Source organism: Sinocyclocheilus anshuiensis, unplaced genomic scaffold (assembly GCF_001515605.1).
Source record: "Sinocyclocheilus anshuiensis isolate Anshui unplaced genomic scaffold, SAMN03320099.WGS_v1.1 scaffold1593, whole genome shotgun sequence".
Lineage (NCBI taxonomy): Eukaryota > Metazoa > Chordata > Actinopteri > Cypriniformes > Cyprinidae > Sinocyclocheilus > Sinocyclocheilus anshuiensis.
In genome coordinates this window covers 176735-187667 of record NW_015536545.1, presented here as the reverse complement: position 1 = coordinate 187667, position 10933 = coordinate 176735, and the positions used below count along the sequence as shown (strand labels likewise).

Here is a 10933-nt window from a genome sequence, read left to right as displayed (position 1 = left end):
ATTTTATTCTAAAAATTAATCATTTTTTTACTTTTTATTTATCTTTTTTTTTTTTATGGACATACCATTTCATAACTTTAAATTTTCACACTGTTAATTTTCTAATACTTGTTTTGCTCCTTTTGTAGATTATCATAGTTTTAAACAGGTAATAAAATGATTAATTTTTAGAATAAAATCTGTCTGGGACAAGTGCAAAACTATAAAATCTATACATTGAAAGCATTTGTAATTAAATGCTAGAGAAAAGTTTAGTGTTATAAAAAGAAAAAAGCTGGGAAAAAAATCAACCACTAGGACATAAAAGTTCTTGTAGATGAAGAAACACCCATTCATTCAAAGTTATCTGTCCTGTGTTAGTAGATCTGCTGCTTAACAATGATTTAACCAAGACATTATCCAAATTAAAAGAGAAGGGAGAGTGACAGCACTGGAAGAGAGACAGCGAGAGCAAGAGAGGAAAGTATGTGCTGAGCTGACATGTTTGGTTGAGGACTCCTTGCCCCATAGGACAGGTTACGCCCCCTTCATTGAGAGGGGTGAGGTATGAGGCAGTACATTTTAGACAGCAGAAAGGGCTTTTTGAGGGCTGTCGTGGGGCAGATGGGAGAGGGACTTATGTCATGTGAGGGATAGACAGTCATAAATTTCATTAGAGCATCTGCTAATGCTGGAACTCTCAAACATCAGACTTGATGCAGGAAGAAGTGCTGGTTTAATGCTTACAGGGACCTTCTATTGCAAAATACTCCGGAGAACTGAGTCGTCTTTGTCCTTCTTTCACACTTTCATCCTCCGAATCTCTGTATCACTGCATGAGAATCTCTCTTTTCTTTAATCGGGTTGCACTAGGGGCATTCGCAGAGTTCTGCTAATTAGATGTAATCTGGTTTTGCTTTGTTTCACATCTTTCTTTATCCCCTCTTGGGCCACCGTTCCTAAGGACACGCATTATCTTCAGCTGATAAGGATATGTTTCTTCCTTCCGCCTGTTAGATCTTGAATTTGGCTGACTGGTTGCTGGGTGGCTCGACATGTGTGTTAGATTTCTTGTGCGTAAAGAAAAGTAAGATAGACCAAATCACTTGTTTGTTGAGAAGGATTTGTAGAAGGTGATAGTGTAGCATAACCCTCCTGGATCGATATTGACCTTTCTATGTCTAAGCCTTCTAAATCCTTTACCCAAGATACCGTCTGTGTGACGGATCTCTTATAATCTGACAAATGTGATACAAACAAATAGATAAAGTGATGTTAGAACTGTGCCAAATGGTTTTCCTTGTTAATGTAGGTTTTGCTGATTGTTCATTTGCAATTCATCATTTACTCACTTGTGGAGTTATTTCAAAACAGTTTGGCTTTTTTTTTTTCTTCTCTAGACATAAAATGTTTTTTTTCTATCCATATAATGGAAATAAATAGTGTGGTTTGCAACATTCCTCAAAATATCAATTTCATTCTTCAAAATATCAATTCAAAATAATGACAGAATTTAAATTTTTGGGTTAACTATCCCTTTAAAGAAGCTCTGTGTATATATAGACTGGTTGAGGGCATGTCTATCTGATGCCAGATGTGTTTTCAAAGATGTATAGATGCTAATCTCAATTGTTCAGTGGGGTAACTGAATGGTATTCATCACACAAAATGACTGAATTATGCAACCTTTTAGCAAACAAAATCATCGGTCATTATAAATACAGAGACCTACGTGTTAATAACAACAAGTGATTTGAAGACTGACAATCATTGTCGTGAAATGTGTTAAAGTTTGAAGGCTCGACACAATTTCTTTTAGTCTTTCAGCATGTTCAAACACTCTCTGTGAAGTTGTGCTCCCTTTAAAGCACTGCCACTAAAAATATTAAAGCCACATAAAAAGAAAAAAAAAAGTAGTTGACCTCATTTTTCATTTTTCGCCTACTAGTTGACCATTCTGACCGTGCTTCCTTCTAATAACAAGTATATATGTGATGTTCTCTGAGTGTTAGTTGGACATTTTATATTCAGCATGGTGTCACCTAAAGAGCGTTTGTGTCATTAGAGAAAGGTGAAGGGAAGCTCTGAGGCGTGAAGCTCTGGAGAGACTGGAGAGGCTTTGGTACAGAGTGAGCAGTAGATGACTGCCGAACCATCTTTTTCTTTTCAAGAGAGGCCCAGGAGGCCCCACACAGGGGCACATGCACACACACAACCTGGAGAAATTCACAGAGAATTGCTCTTGCCAAACCGACGGAGTATTTTTGTGGAATGAAAAAAGAGAAATAACAGAAGAAAAAAAGGTTGATGGAAAGCTGCTGTAGGTGTCTGTGTCAGTAGAGGAAGAGAGCGATGGAACCGTGTGAAAGAAAGAGTGAGAACCTGCTTAAGTTTCCTGTCTCTTTGTTTTGGCCGCAGAGAAACTCAAAGGCCTCGGCAGATATTCAGGCAACTGAAAAAAAAAACAACCACCCCCCTTTCACCTCTCCTTTTTCTCCCAAGCTATTTCTTTCTCTTTCACTTTCTAACTCATTGTCTTAACTCGATCTCATACACACAAACCTCATGGACTAATCAGGTTTGCTGCTGATTTTGAATGATTTTTCAGTTGTTTCTGCCTTTTTTCTTTTTTTTTTTCCCCCGGTTCAGGCACCACTTCAGCCACAGGTACGTTCTGTCTTGCACACTTATTATATACTTTTGGTTGTCTTTAACAAGCCCTGCTTTTCAGTAATAAAGGTGGTTGTTTAAGCGTTGAGATGTTTTTTAGTGTGCTCTGACATGCTTGACATGTCAGTTTTGGTTTGAATCGAGTTATGATACTGTGAAATGTATTGAATTTTTACATATGTATTATATCTTGAGGAATGTGATTGAGTGGGTACTGTTTATCTTCTCAGAGTTTGGATCAGTCACTTAGAAAATAATGGTTTGTGTATACTAATTGCCAGTGTTGGGGAAAGTTACTTTTAAAAGTAATGCATTACAATATTGCATTACTCCCTAAAAAAAGTAACTAATTACGTTACTTAGTTACTTTTTATGTAAAGTAATGCGTTATATTACTTTTGCGTTACTTTCGCGTTACTTTTTAAATATAAGCAGGGCTTGATTGTTTTTAATATAAGAAGTTCTATTTATAGCAAATATAAAAGCCCTTTCACACCAAAAAGTGTAATGAATAAACCTCAGGCTGAAGCAGAAGTAAATTCACGTCTGTACAGTAGAACGCAGGAGAAGAAACACTCTTCAGCAATAAAAAAACAAAGTACAATTGTTAGTTTATCTAAAGTAATTTTTGCCTATTAGTATGGTTGAACTGGATCATCAAAGGTCAGCAGCAAAGACATTGGTTAATATCGCCTCTGCACTTACTCCCCATTTCTCTCAACATGATGACAGGAGAGCTGGCGATCAATAAATGGAAAAACAATGTAACTGGCATTACTGATTTGAAAAAATAACTCTGAAATTTTTTTTGTAAATTAAAAAGTAATGCTTTACTTTACTAGTTACTTGAAAGAAGTAATCTGATTACGTAACTCGCATTACTTGTAATGAGTTACCACCAACACTGCTAATTGCTGGATTTGCGATGGTTTGCACTCTTCATGTCATCAAATCTTGAAAGCTTCTAAAAAGATTTTTGTTGGAATCACATAGCAGCAAGAAAACAGCTCAGTCTCAGTCACAAGTCTATATTATACTTTTCAGTAGAGCCATATCCATTAACAATTTTATTTTACTTATTTCTTTTAGTGTCGACTGTAAGACGTGCATGTATCTCTAATTGTATCTCAACTAGTAGGGCATGGTGGTAGGAACTAGACATGGGCCGATTACCGGTTTCAAGGTATACCGCGATTTGAAAATGTCACTGTTTCAAAACCGGAGCGGTCAGTCACGTGTGTGTAGGATGGCCGAATTTAAGGAGCTTCCCCTGGAACTTGCGCGATCGGCAACCGGCCGTTTTTTTCTTATTGCAAGAAACTCGTCTCTGTTCTGGACTTGCACAAACTGCGTTGCAATGCAAACGTTTTCCAAAATGTCATTTATGTGAAAATATGAAGTCTGTAAAGGCCCGTTAACACAGGCCAGAGACGTTGAAGATGGACGCACAGAGAAAAATACTGTAGCAGGCAGATCACTCACTGTTCATGATGCACGAACTATTGGAAGAAAATCCTCAATATTGATTTGGGGGTTTATATGAATGTGTTTCTGAGGGGAACTGACTGTCTTCAGAAAAGTTTACGAGGTATTTTCTTTTAATCTCGTCTCTGTATAGTTCATTTTAAAGCAGTGTTTCAGCGCAGTGCTGCTTTGTTTACAGCAGTAACCAAGGAAACGCAGTATCTGGTGTTCCATGAGCGCCTCCTGCTGTCAGAGAGTGAATCTGCGTCTCATTCAGAGCTTCTGCTGTTTGCTTCGTTCAGGCATGTAGTATAATTTCACAAAGCTAGTCAGAACAGAACATTCTGTTTTTGCTTCAAATTGGGTTATTATTAGGTCAAATTGTGTATATGAAATTATATAACTAAATGATATGAAATTATATAAATGATATGTATATGAATTATATAACTAAAATTAAATAACTAATTACAGATTTAGGTTAAATAAAGATGTCAGTCTTTATTTTTCTTCTTTTTAGGAAACAAATCAAAGAAAAAATAAACAAATTCTACTGTTCCTAATACTCCGTATGTTGCTCAAAAACAAAATATATTGTGTTCAGCGGAAAATTATATATATATATATATTTTTACCCAGTCATTTAGAGCTGTACATTTTAGAGCTGTAACGACAATACCGTGAAACCGTGATATTTTTGGTTAAGGTTATCATACCTTCAAAATCTCATACCGGCCCATGCCTAGTAGCAACACTTGGGTACTTCTCAGGAAACTCACATACTGATAAACAATATCTTATAGTTAGTTACTGAGGGTTGCGGAATATTTTAATTTTGTCAGTAATTGTTTACATTAGGGTTGGGCCGATAGACGATGCCATCACCGATGGCTGATGGATATCACGATGTTGAGCCGGCATCGTGATTCCCCCCTCCCCCCTCAATCCGCCGCGTCCCAATACCGTGTTCGGAAAGAAAATTATGTGTATACGGAACCCCCTAAAGGGAATAAATACGAGATGGGAGGAAAATATGTATTTTTTATTGTATCGTATAGGAAAATATTGTATCTTTTTCTCGCAGTTTTATCATTGGGTAATTATACTGTATATAAATTGCGGGCATCAGGGAGCCGCTATTATGCCTGGCATTGAAACTGCTTTTGAATGCACGATCGCTTTTTAGTTTCACTTTCACTTTTGAGATTCGCTATCGCACGTACTCTGTTTATACTATGGAGCAGCAGTACTTACCACACATTTTACAAATCATTCGCCGATCGTCCTATCAGTCATCTCTCCTAACTATGTTTATGTGGTAAGTGAAATTTTATGTACTGTAATGTAACAGGCAATCGTTAGCAAACGTTATTTGTTTTCCGTGCCTTTCTAAATGCGGATTCACGCCCAGCTCCACGATGTCATCGTCCATCGCGATGTTTCACTGTAGACATCGCCCAACCCTAGTTTACATTATTTTGCTGAGACTGTTGTGCCACTATTTTAATGACATTTTATTGATTTTAGATAGGCTTACTCCTAAACATCAGGAAAGCATGAACAGGAACTGGTTTTTATTGTTCAGACAGCCGTGTTTGTATTGCAGCCCATTCACATGAATGAATGAATAAATGACGCATTTATATAGCACTTTATTGTGTATTGCTGTACACTCAAAGCGCTTTACAATCATGTGGAGGGGGTCTCTCCTCAACCACCACCAGTGTGCAGCATCCACCTGGATGATGCAACGGCACCAGTGCACTCACCACACACCAGCTACAGGTGGAGAAGAGAGAGAGTCATAGAGCCAATCAAGTGGATGGGGATTATTAGGAGGCCATGATTGACAAGGACCAGTGGTGGCAATTTGGCCAGGACACCGGGGATACACCCCTACTCTTTACGAGAAGTGCCATGGGATTTTTAATGACCATAGAGAGTCAGGACCTCGGTTTAACATCTCATCCGAAAGACGGAGCTTTTTGACCGTGTAGTGTCCCCGTCACTACACTGGGGTGTTAGGACCCACACAGACCACAGGGTGAGCACCCCGTTAACATCGCTAACTGTTACGATAACTAAAGTTTTCTTAATGACACAGAGGAATGCTATTGTTGGGATCACTTCAGAATTTTTTTTTCTCCATCTAATGAATGATAAAAACATTGACAGCCAATCAGAATCACCTGATTTTAAACGGCTCATGTATTTGAAGTGGCAGACAACAGGCCTGCAGCATGGCTTTACAGTAAACAGAACTTTGTTGTCCGTTGGTGTGGATGCTAATATCGCAGTAGTTAATCGTTCTTTGTGTAAACATTGTTTAGTCTGTTTGATATGGCAGTCAGGGGCTGTTCTAGCGGGGTCCATTACCCAGCAGGCCTACATCAGGCTGAACAGCTCACACAGGTTGTTTGTCAGTTAACACCTGCTCTGCTTTAAGGACCTGCTCATTACAGCACTTTCCTATGCCCTATTTGCTGAGTTAGGGCATAGTTAATGACTGCTAATGACTCAGTCCGGCTGTTCGTCCTTGAGTTCCTCCGTTCGTAAGGAGGAGTTTGGTCCCCTGGGACCTTGGCATCCACTGTACGAGCAGAGTACAGGCTGCTGCTCCTCGAGTCCTTAGCCAGACAGCCCATCTGAGAGGCCAGCCGCTACCCACTGTGTGCATGCAGGGCAGTGAGCAGAGAGATGACTCATGGCCTAGTGAAGCATGCTTTTTAGATGTTTTTTTTTCAAGCTCTGAACTTGCTTTTTAGATATTCACTTTGTTACTAAAACGTCTCTTGGCAGTAACATAGGCACCAAATAAATTGCCACTTTTCCCCCGGCAGGGGGGCTGGTGCAAAAGCAGACGTCCCATTTCAGTTTTTGTGCCTTTGTTATTGAAAAAGCATTGTGATTCATTTTATTTGTTATATATTTAATTAAAATGTTACTTATATATGTATATATAATGTGTATATATATATATGTATGTATGTATGTATGTATATATGTATTATATATGTGTGTGTGTTTGTTTGTTTGTAATTAATGTATTAATTGTAACTGGTTGAATCAAGTCGCTGAATCAGATGACTTAGGATGGTGGAATATGTTCTTGATATGAAAACAAAGACCTTGATGTAATGTTTATTTGGTGTATATGTAGTAACAATCTTGTTTATCTGCATCTAGTATAGGTGTGTTTAATTTTTCAGTGTCCTCTTTGAGCAGCCCATTTACATAAAGTTGGTAAAGGGGTGGTTGATTATGATTTCACTTTTTGAACTTTAGTTAGTGTGTAATGTTGCTGTTAGAGCATAAACAACGTCTGAAAAGTTACGACGCTCAGAGTTCAATGCAAAGGGATATATTTTCTTTCAAGGAAATCACTGTTTAAAGGGTTACTCCACCCCAAAATGAAAATTTTGTCATTTACAAAAATTATTCTCGTCGCTTCTTAACGTTACGGTTCAACCACTGATGGCAGATGGACTATTCTGACGATGTCTTTCATAATTTTCTGGACCTTGGCAGTGTAATTTACTAGGCAGTCAATGGGACCATCACAAGCCTCCCGGTTTTAATCCAAAATATCTTAATTTGTGTTCCGAAGACGAATTAAGCTTTTACGGGTTTGGAACGACATCGGGGTAAGTGATTAATGACAAAATTTTCATTTTGGGGTGGAGTAACCCTTTAAGGACTACAAAAACGGCTGGTAGGGACTACAACGAGCTTCTTCCTGGGTTTGTTACATTACTAACCTCGATGTTTACATAAACCCCGCCCCCGGGAGCATGCAACTACCTGTAATGGTAAGGGGGAGTGACGTTTCCGGACAACGTGCACTAGGCGGTTAGCGAATCACAAACACACTGAACCCGCTAACCAATCAGAGCCCATTGCGTATTTCTGAGGGAGGGGCTTCATAGAACCAGGAACTCAACAAACCGTTTTGACGAAAATGGAAATAGTGGTGTAGAATAAAGTTAAAATATGTGAAAATAAAAGGTTTTTTTAAACGAAGCATGAACACATGTTACACTGCACCCCATAAACACAATCAAGCTTTCAAAAAAAGCTGATCAACCACCCCTTTAAAGATGGGATTTTTCATTGCTCTGTGAGTCATTTTAATAACAGATTATTTAGCTTTTCTCATTTAGTTAATTAAACCAACACTTTGCGTTATGTGGTAAATTATAGAATAATAATGGGGCTTTATTTTACTGAGATACCCGTATGGAGTTAGTGGGATGAAATTGGGTTCTGCGTTTTTTTAAATTTCACTCTTGAGTTGAACCTGTAAGGCAAAGATCCCCAAATATAATGAGACCTTTACCAAGAATGACACATATAGGTATGTATTTTCCTCAGTTGTAAAACTACTATACTTTTGAATTCTGGAAAATTTGAACATCGGTGTGTGTTCAAATTCGGTGTGCGTTTGTGTGCGTGTATGTGTTTGAACCGCTGGAGGTGGTGTGTGTTTGTGTGTGGAGAGACAGAGAAGTTCTCTGACTGGGTCAGTATTTATAGCCTGCCTCAGCCAGTGCAGCCTACCGCCATCTTGTCTTTTTGCCTGCCGTGTGTGCGTGTTTGTGTGTGTGTTCACACGAGCTCGATCTCCCTTTAAAAATTACAATTCTATAAGCATACTGTCCTTGAGTGTGTGTTTTGAAATGTGGCTGATCACTTTCTGTGTAAAAGCCCCACTGTAGCAGTAATAGAAGAACAAAGGGATTGTGGGAAAAGCACGGAATGGCTCATAATAGAGCTGTCTGTCTTCATAACGTTCCTGTCTGAATATCAAACAGTTTGGTGGAATGTGGAGTGAAAGAACGCAGACACACATGTACCGGTAGCGCAGGTCCGGTGAGCCAAGCTCCGGTATCTGCTCCACAGGCTGTACCTGCTTGTCTTCATGCACGTTCCTTTGATCATAAAGCTCTGGCTTATAAGACCCGGCCTGGACTAATTCCAGCCTAGGGTGTCAGACGCGGCAGGTTACGGTGCGGTTCCTCAGTGTTTAGCAGTTAGTGGTGCTTCATCCCAGATTAGAGGTTTGTGCAAATTGCTTTGGTTTAAGAAGTGGCCTCGGTCCAGAGATAGCAGATTCCCTAGTGAAATTTGTGGCCTCGTTGTTATGACGTAGTGTTGGGAAAGTTACTTTGTGACGAGGCTAATCATAATTTAAAACAGAGATGGGCACTCAGTTAGTGACTCGGGACTCAAGTCGAGTTGCATTTTTATAGACTTCAGACTTGACTTCAGACTCGACCCGAAATGACTTGAGACTTGACTCGACTCAAGGAAAAGGACTTGTGAATATTTTAAAAGCAACTCGAGTCTTTTATCCTTAAATAGTTATAAACTGATTTTAAAAAGGTGGACTGCATCCGCACCCCTGCATCCATCCGGACCGCGAGCTGTAACACAGCACCATTTTAAGTGAGCAGTGCGTCAAAACAGCGGAGCGGATCACATAAGCGCTCAGGGTCATTTATGGTAAATATCTTTCAGCGCTATATCCTTTAGTATTTTTATCTAAAGCCAAACGCGCTTTATTCAAGTCCTTTCAGCTCAATGCGCTTTCTCTCTCTCTCTCTGGATGCATAGTTATTGTTCTTACTATATATTATCTATCTATAACCTATGACTCTGACTAGCTATTCAAACCAGATGTGACATTGTTCTGACATATTCTGACATTTAGCATTATTAATCTGTAGGCTAAGAACATTTAAAAAAAATATCTAGGCCTAATTATAATTGGGAAAATTGTTGTTAGGTGGCTAGGATGAAATTTAAACTTTGAAACTATTAGTTTAAAGATTGGGAACATTTTGATTATTGTAGCTACATTGTTTTTAGTAGGCTAGATATTGCTTTTAAGCAAAATATTAAAATAGTATAGATTTCAGGAGGAAAACCCTGAACAGAAACAGTATTTTTTTTGTCACATGGCCTCACATGTATCTAAATGTAAAAATACAATACATGTAAAAAAAATTATTTCTTGCTGCTTCTTTTTTTTGTTGTCCGGACCTTTGCTTGGAAGAAAATATAGAGGCCGTGCCTCTTGGAACTTTAATTGAATACCCCTGACTTACCTGGTACCGTAACGTTTTCATTTTTTTAGTACCGACTTGGTACCGAAATACCGGGCCTTTTGACAACACTACTTATTTCATAAATACGTATGTATTTATAAAATGTATGGTTATGTAATATCTGTGTCAAATATTTCCTTATGTGTCATGGTAGATCGGACTTTTATTGTAGAATTTGATTACAGAAAAACTGTTTTGAACATGGTAATGGATTAAACATATAAGTAACAGGCTGGATGTACATTAACCTTACATCTTAACGCCTCTGTTTTTTTTACAAAGCAGATCATAGATCATATATTTTGTCTATAGCCCTCCAGCGATAAAGACTTCAGACTTGACTCAGACTCCAGCGATAAAGATTTGAGACTTGACTCAGACTCCAGCGATAAAGACTTCAGACTTGACTCAGACTCCAGCGATAAAGATTTGAGACTTGACTCAGACTCCAGCGATAAAGACTTCAGACTTGACTCAGACTCCAGCGATAAAGATTTGAGACTTGACTCAGACTCCAGCGATAAAGACTTCAGACTTGACTCGGACTCCAAGTTAAAGACTTGTGAACATCTCTGATTTAAAGTATTTAAACTAGTCTTTATGAGCCTCTTTATGAAGTAGCTAGCTGCAATTACAAGTAGAGCCCGACCGATATATCGTTTTGCCGATATTATCGGCCGATATGAGCCTGTCGCCGATATATCGGTATCGGC

General features: G+C 38.6%; 1 protein-coding gene across 4 annotated transcripts in view; it reads left to right on the top strand.

Moving 5' to 3' along the window:
• The window catches only part of tnrc6c1 (trinucleotide repeat containing adaptor 6C1), a 72625-nt gene that overhangs the window by 15184 nt on the left and 46508 nt on the right, over positions 1-10933 (top strand). The gene's annotated exons all lie outside the window — the stretch shown is intronic.